The 7,500-nt window shown below is 54.8% G+C and overlaps 2 non-coding genes and 1 pseudogene across 2 annotated transcripts; all 3 read right to left on the bottom strand.

The window, feature by feature from the left end:
- LOC124765708 overlaps positions 1 to 270 on the bottom strand; it is a 4,222-nt pseudogene extending 3,952 nt beyond the window's left edge.
- Positions 271 to 458: 188 nt separating this feature from the next.
- Positions 459 to 613, bottom strand: LOC124765704. The gene has a single exon (XR_007012888.1). It is a non-coding gene; the product is annotated as a 5.8S ribosomal RNA (ribosomal RNA).
- Positions 614 to 965: 352 nt separating this feature from the next.
- Positions 966 to 2,877, bottom strand: LOC124765707. Its single transcript, XR_007012891.1, has one exon. It is a non-coding gene; the product is annotated as a small subunit ribosomal RNA (ribosomal RNA).
- Positions 2,878 to 7,500: the final 4,623 nt, after the last annotated feature.

Genomic DNA, 7,500 nt, shown 5'->3' with positions numbered 1-7,500 from the left:
AGGTCCCGCCGACGCTCGCACCGGCCGCTACGGGCCTGGCACCCTCTACGGGCCGTGGCCTCATTCAAGTTGGACTTGGGCTCGGCGCGAGGCGTCGGGGTAGTGGACCCTCCCAAACACCACATGCCACGACAGGCGGCAGCCTGCGGGGTTCGGTGCTGGACTCTTCCCTGTTCGCTCGCCGCTACTGGGGGAATCCTTGTTAGTTTCTTTTCCTCCGCTTAGTAATATGCTTAAATTCAGCGGGTAGTCTCGCCTGCTCTGAGGTCGTTGTACGAGGTGTCGCACGCCACACCGCCAGCCGGCTGTGCACGCTACCGAGAAAGTACCGGTATGCGAACCGCCAGGCGACGGGCGCGCATCGCACGTTTGAGGAGACGCGGCCGGCCCCACAGGCGGCCGCGACACTCCCAGGTCTGCGAAGCGGGGCAAACGCCGCGCGCTTCAGTATACGTAGCCGACCCTCAGCCAGACGTGGCCCGGGAACGGAATCCATGGACCGCAATGTGCGTTCGAAACGTCGATGTTCATGTGTCCTGCAGTTCACATGTCGACGCGCAATTTGCTGCGTTCTTCATCGACCCACGAGCCGAGTGATCCACCGTCCTGGGTGATCTTTTCTCAAGTTTCCGCCGTCTCTTTCGAGACGGTCGCATAGGCGGGAGTGAGGCGTGTGGCGGCCCCTGTTCCAGCGTTCTGTGTCCAACGGCCTCACGGCCGACGGGCGTCGTACGGCTCCACACCGGAGCGGACAGGCACTCGGGCGAAAGTCATTCAAAACCGGCGCCAGGCGCCAGGTGCCGCAGGCCAGCCGCTCCAGCGCTTCAGCGCTCGTACCACACAACATTGCCGCTAGTTTTGAGAGGCACGCGTGGTTCCGCACGCGGCGCACGGCTACTGCGAGCCGTACAGGTAGCGTGTTGCGCGACACGACACGCACATCGAAAGACATGCAGTCTAGTCGGTAATGATCCTTCCGCAGGTTCACCTACGGAAACCTTGTTACGACTTTTACTTCCTCTAAATGATCAAGTTTGGTCATCTTTCCGGTAGCATCGGCAACGACAGAGTCAATGCCGCGTACCAGTCCGAAGACCTCACTAAATCATTCAATCGGTAGTAGCGACGGGCGGTGTGTACAAAGGGCAGGGACGTAATCAACGCGAGCTTATGACTCGCGCTTACTGGGAATTCCTCGTTCATGGGGAACAATTGCAAGCCCCAATCCCTAGCACGAAGGAGGTTCAGCGGGTTACCCCGACCTTTCGGCCTAGGAAGACACGCTGATTCCTTCAGTGTAGCGCGCGTGCGGCCCAGAACATCTAAGGGCATCACAGACCTGTTATTGCTCAATCTCGTGCGGCTAGAAGCCGCCTGTCCCTCTAAGAAGAAAAGTAATCGCTGACAGCACGAAGGATGTCACGCGACTAGTTAGCAGGCTAGAGTCTCGTTCGTTATCGGAATTAACCAGACAAATCGCTCCACCAACTAAGAACGGCCATGCACCACCACCCACCGAATCAAGAAAGAGCTATCAATCTGTCAATCCTTCCGGTGTCCGGGCCTGGTGAGGTTTCCCGTGTTGAGTCAAATTAAGCCGCAGGCTCCACTCCTGGTGGTGCCCTTCCGTCAATTCCTTTAAGTTTCAGCTTTGCAACCATACTTCCCCCGGAACCCAAAAGCTTTGGTTTCCCGGAGGCTGCCCGCCGAGTCATCGGAGGAACTGCGGCGGATCGCTGGCTGGCATCGTTTATGGTTAGAACTAGGGCGGTATCTGATCGCCTTCGAACCTCTAACTTTCGTTCTTGATTAATGAAAACATACTTGGCAAATGCTTTCGCTTCTGTTCGTCTTGCGACGATCCAAGAATTTCACCTCTAACGTCGCAATACGAATGCCCCCGCCTGTCCCTATTAATCATTACCTCGGGTTCCGAAAACCAACAAAATAGAACCGAGGTCCTATTCCATTATTCCATGCACACAGTATTCAGGCGGGCTTGCCTGCTTTAAGCACTCTAATTTGTTCAAAGTAAACGTGCCGGCCCACCGAGACACTCAATAAAGAGCACCCTGGTAGGATTTCAACGGGGTCCGCCTCGGGACGCACGAGCACGCACGGGGCGGTCGCACGCCTTCGGCTCGCCCCACCGGCAGGACGTCCCACGATACATGCCAGTTAAACACCGACGGGCGGTGAACCAACAGCGTGGGACACAAATCCAACTACGAGCTTTTTAACCGCAACAACTTTAATATACGCTATTGGAGCTGGAATTACCGCGGCTGCTGGCACCAGACTTGCCCTCCAATAGATACTCGTTAAAGGATTTAAAGTGTACTCATTCCGATTACGGGGCCTCGGATGAGTCCCGTATCGTTATTTTTCGTCACTACCTCCCCGTGCCGGGAGTGGGTAATTTGCGCGCCTGCTGCCTTCCTTGGATGTGGTAGCCGTTTCTCAGGCTCCCTCTCCGGAATCGAACCCTGATTCCCCGTTACCCGTTACAACCATGGTAGGCGCAGAACCTACCATCGACAGTTGATAAGGCAGACATTTGAAAGATGCGTCGCCGGTACGAGGACCGTGCGATCAGCCCAAAGTTATTCAGAGTCACCAAGGCAAACGGACCGGACGAGCCGACCGATTGGTTTTGATCTAATAAAAGCGTCCCTTCCATCTCTGGTCGGGAGGACTCTGTTTGCATGTATTAGCTCTAGAATTACCACAGTTATCCAAGTAACGTGGGTACGATCTAAGGAACCATAACTGATTTAATGAGCCATTCGCGGTTTCACCTTAATGCGGCTTGTACTGAGACATGCATGGCTTAATCTTTGAGACAAGCATATGACTACTGGCAGGATCAACCAGGGAGCTGCGTCAACTAGAGCTGAGCAGCCGGCCGCCCGGGAGTGTGTCCCGGGGGCCCGCGCGAACACGCAAGCGTCCGCTCAATCATTCTGGCAAACAGGAGGAGGCTGAGCTCCCCTGCACAATACACCTCGAAACCCTCTCAGGTCCCGGCGGCGCGCAGCGCCGTCCCAAGTACTTGGTCGGGTTCGAGAGAGGCGCAATCGCCCGGAGTTAGGCGAGTAGACGCTTTCGGTGCGACCACCCGTGCTCCCAACTGAGCTTGCCGCTGCCGACAGAGGCCCGGGAGCGTGCTGTCGTGGCATTGCCGGCGGGAGACAACACGCGCCACCTACGGTGACCGGCAGCTCCAACGCCAGCGCCACAGAAGGACAAAAGCCCCACTTGGGTGCCGAAGCGAACTCTCCCAGCACAGCGCACACGCCAACACATCCGCACAAGCTGCGATACAAACCACCAGCGAGAACCGCTGGGGCGACCGAGCAGCAGACGGCGTCGCGGCGCCGAGCGCCGGGCGGCGGCGCATCCTCAACGCACACAGTCCTCAATCGGACCAGCACACTGCAGATGTCCACCGCGCTTCGCACCGGGCCCGCGAGGACCTACTTTGGCCGCACGGCGCCGCGCGCAGGGTGCGCCGGCGCGCAGCTGCGACGCCTGCCGCGTCCGTCGGCCGGCGCGCCTGCCACTGGCCGCCCCCACCAGCCGGCTGTAGCGCGTGCGCCCACGCACCGCGCGGCCAGCACGCCGGGAGGCGCCCCCCTCACCGGCCGGGGACGGTCCCACCCAGCCACCGCCGCGTATCGCTTCACACCCAGATGCCGTTCAGTTTCGTCGGCATGGTGGGTATCGCTGGAACAACCGGTTAGTACCTCAACCTATCGTCGCCATCACCGATTCACCCCTAGCGAGAACAACCGCACCACAACGGGTTACCATTTCTTCATTTGCGTAACTTCACCAGAAAACGTAGGCGTCCATCGCCATTTGCAACTTCAACCATTATTGCATGCCTGTGTCAGGTGTCACGCCACACTACGTCTGCCCACATACACGCAACAAAATGTGCACGCCTAGACAATACGTGGAAGGTGGCCCCCGTACGTATGCGATGTCCATTGCTCGAACGACTGTCAACCGGCTTCTGTAGCATGTCGCAGATATGGAACGCGCTGCACCATGCCATCACGGTGTGTGAGGAGAGACGACTAGGTCCGAATACATCAACAGACAGCTCATGCTGATCGCCATCCACGGCGTCCGTTCCTCCCACACGTCTCTATGGCGTACCACACTGCAATCCAGCTCTCATAGGGAGACGACACGTAGCTGCGTGCACAATATTTGCACTGTATGGTCCGCCGTTTTTGGGCGCAGTCGTTGTACGGTCACACATGTGCCACGATGTATCATTCAGTACATAAGGACGAATGTGCAGTACAGATTGTGGTTCACGCGTACGACATCAGCGGACAGTTGACACAGGCCGCACCACAACGTAGCCTGCGTACGTCGCATGCGAAGGGCATTGAACATGCAAACTTGTCACCAACCACCTTGCGAAGGCAGGGGGCAAGGTGGGGACGTGGGGAGAGGTGGGGGGGGGGGGGGGGCGGCATGTACGCCCTGCTGCCATCCACATTACAGTGTACAGCAGGAGCATGTGGAAAGTCAGCAAGACTTGCAAGGTGTTTAACATGAAGCGATACACAGGGGAGCGGGCAGTGCGAGTAGCGAACTATATTGCGAGGGTTGCGGGTGGGCAACACTACACTAATTGAACGAGTCGTATAACAATTACAGAGCAGGTTTAGGCGACAACGTGGGTTACGATAGGCGACAACGTGGGTTACGTTAGGGGACAACGTGGGTTACGTTAGGGGACAACGTGGGTTACGTTAGGGGACAACGTGGGTTACGTTAGGGGGACAACGTGGGTTACGTTAGGGGACAACGTGGGTTACGTTAGGGGACAACGTGGGTTACGTTAGGGGACAACGTGGGTTAGGTTAAGGCACAACATGGGTTAGGTTAAGGCACAACATGGGTTAGGTTAAGGCACAACATGGGTTAGGTTAAGGCACAACATGGGTTAGGTTAAGGCACAACATGGGTTAGGTTACGGCACAACATGGGTTAGGTTAAGGCACAACATGGGTTAGGTTAAGGCACAACATGGGTTAGGTTAGGGGACAACATGGGTTAGGTTAGGGGACAACATGGGTTAGGTTAGGGGACAACATGGGTTAGGTTAAGGCACAACATGGGTTAGGTTAGGGGACAACATGGGTTAGGTTAAGGCACAACATGGGTTAGGTTAGGGGACAACATGGGTTAGGTTAGGGGACAACATGGGTTAGGTTAAGGCACAACATGGGTTAGGTTAAGGCACAACATGGGTTAGGTTAAGGCACAACATGGGTTAGGTTAGGGGACAACATGGGTTAGGTTAGGGGACAACTTGGGTTAGGTTAGGGGACAACATGGGTTAGGTTAAGGCACAACATGGGTTAGGTTAAGGCACAACATGGGTTAGGTTAGGGCACAACATGGGTTAGGTTAGGGCACAACATGGGTTAGGTTAGGGCACAACATGGGTTAGGTTAGGGGGACAACATGGGTTAGGTTAGGGGACAACATGGGTTAGGTTAGGGGACAACATGGGTTAGGTTAGGGGACAACATGGGTTAGGTTAGGGGACAACATGGGTTAGGTTAGGGGACAACATGGGTTAGGTTAGGGGACAACATGGGTTAGGTTAGGGGACAACATGGGTTAGGTTAGGGGACAACATGGGTTAGGTTAGGGGACAACATGGGTTAGGTTAAGGCACAACATGGGTTAGGTTAAGGCACAACATGGGTTAGGTTAGGGACAACATGGGTTAGGTTAGGGGACAACATGGGTTAGGTTAGGGGACAACATGGGTTAGGTTAAGGCACAACATGGGTTAGGTTAGGGGACAACATGGGTTAGGTTAAGGCACAACATGGGTTAGGTTAGGGGACAACATGGGTTAGGTTAGGGGACAACATGGGTTAGGTTAAGGCACAACATGGGTTAGGTTAAGGCACAACATGGGTTAGGTTAAGGCACAACATGGGTTAGGTTAGGGGACAACATGGGTTAGGTTAGGGGACAACTTGGGTTAGGTTAGGGGACAACATGGGTTAGGTTAAGGCACAACATGGGTTAGGTTAAGGCACAACATGGGTTAGGTTAGGGGACAACATGGGTTAGGTTAGGGGACAACATGGGTTAGGTTAAGGCACAACATGGGTTAGGTTAGGGGACAACATGGGTTAGGTTAAGGCACAACATGGGTTAGGTTAGGGGACAACATGGGTTAGGTTAGGGGACAACATGGGTTAGGTTAAGGCACAACATGGGTTAGGTTAAGGCACAACATGGGTTAGGTTAAGGGACAACATGGGTTAGGTTAGGGGACAACTTGGGTTAGGTTAGGGGACAACATGGGTTAGGTTAAGGCACAACATGGGTTAGGTTAAGGCACAACATGGGTTAGGTTAAGGTACAACATGGGTTAGGTTAAGGTACAACATGGGTTAGGTTAGGTTACACGTTGTTGTAAGGAAAGGTGTGGGGGGGGGGGGGGGGGGGGCGGGGCGGCAGGTTCGTTGATAGTGATTATAGTAAGTGAATGCTTGTGACATGATGAGATTTGTCACGTCAGGATGCACCTTTGGCTTATTAGAGGCGGCGCTCCAATTCTATGCTTGTGTCAGACCTGTGTCTTTGACTCATGTCATTGTTTGTGCGCTGTGACAGGAGGTACTATTGTGATGTTGGGTGCACCGTTGTATAGGACATGTGTGGGTGTTGGTGCCTTATCTGCGCAATGGTGGATGTCGAAAGGGTGGGATATTCTATTTTCCGCATGGACCTCCTGGTCTGGTTGTGATAGTGTGGATTGTGTAATGTGGCGGAGAGGATGCACTGGATGTTGTTCCATGCTGGTGCTTACATATTGTATGTGCGCCTGTTAGAAGCAGAGAGTGGTGCGTGATCAGAGTGTCTGGCTGACGTGTGGTTCCATTGTGGGCAGACTCTTTCAGCATGTATACGGACAGTTGTATATATTTTCTGTAGTTTGATGGCTCTGCATTGATTACTAATCAGCGCCGTGTGTACGGGTAATCTGGTTCCAGTCCACAATGTTCTATCTGTGTACATTAGTGACAAAGACTCCCCCCATGCAGTGGGGCTCGGTCTGTTATAACTCTTCCGCGTAATATATTTGCCCCACGTTTTTGCGAGTGCGAGTGCGAGTGCAACGCGCATGGGGACCGACATGCTGATGGCTCGGTATCGGACGCCGTACAGTGAGCAACGCGATCGCGTCTCTCGCTCGTAAGTGGTACAGGTCGCGGCTCATGTATAGGGACAGCGGGAATGTCGCATATTGGAAATAACTCTTCATGAAACGCAAGTTATAGGGGTGGATTGCACTTTACGAGTGCGGGAAACGTCCGCCGTTCATCCGCTGGAGGTGCGCGTTTGGCGGTTGGGGTGGTCCACGAACGGGTGCGGGTGGAGTCATTGCCGGTCCACGGCTTCGTGCGGCAGAGCCACTGGAGAATGGGTGCTATGGTCGACAGAGGCTGC

This window comes from Schistocerca piceifrons, unplaced genomic scaffold (assembly GCF_021461385.2).
Source record: "Schistocerca piceifrons isolate TAMUIC-IGC-003096 unplaced genomic scaffold, iqSchPice1.1 HiC_scaffold_66, whole genome shotgun sequence".
Lineage (NCBI taxonomy): Eukaryota > Metazoa > Arthropoda > Insecta > Orthoptera > Acrididae > Schistocerca > Schistocerca piceifrons.
Note: the sequence above shows the minus strand (reverse complement) of the source record. Positions and strands in the feature narration are given on the sequence as shown.